Genomic DNA, 461 nt, shown 5'->3' with positions numbered 1-461 from the left:
CTTTGCACGTAGGTTGCGGAGCATCGCGACTCTTTCGATGTTTGGCGGTTGTCTTCCGGTGATGCGTTGGTCCCGAAGTGCACGTTACTAGCATTTCTGCCATTGTTCTCGATCTTTGGCACGTTCCTTCGTTGCAATTGGATATATATCTCCGTTTATACGCGCAGGCTTCTCCCGCCTATTCAGCGCTGTCCCACTCTCAGCACTCTCGTGGTCTCCTTGGCTTCTCTCTCCCGTGAGCGAGCTCTCTTCTCGAGTCTTTTCCATGTCCCATGGAGGTTGCCTTGCGAAATTCGGGCACACAAACGTGACCGGATAAGAGCGGAATTGCCTATGAGGAGAAGCTCACCTTAGGGAGCAGCAATGCCGAGTGTTTCGACAGAGGGTAGAGGGGGCGTTGTTTGGGCGGTTGCACAAAAGAGTGCTACGTTTGCACTGAAGGTTGCTTCTTCGTCTCCGAC

The sequence above is a fragment of the Cryptomeria japonica genome, unplaced genomic scaffold, assembly GCF_030272615.1.
Source record: "Cryptomeria japonica unplaced genomic scaffold, Sugi_1.0 HiC_scaffold_254, whole genome shotgun sequence".
NCBI lineage: Eukaryota > Viridiplantae > Streptophyta > Pinopsida > Cupressales > Cupressaceae > Cryptomeria > Cryptomeria japonica.
The sequence above is the reverse complement of the archived record's forward strand: the minus strand, read 5'-3'. Positions refer to the sequence as shown.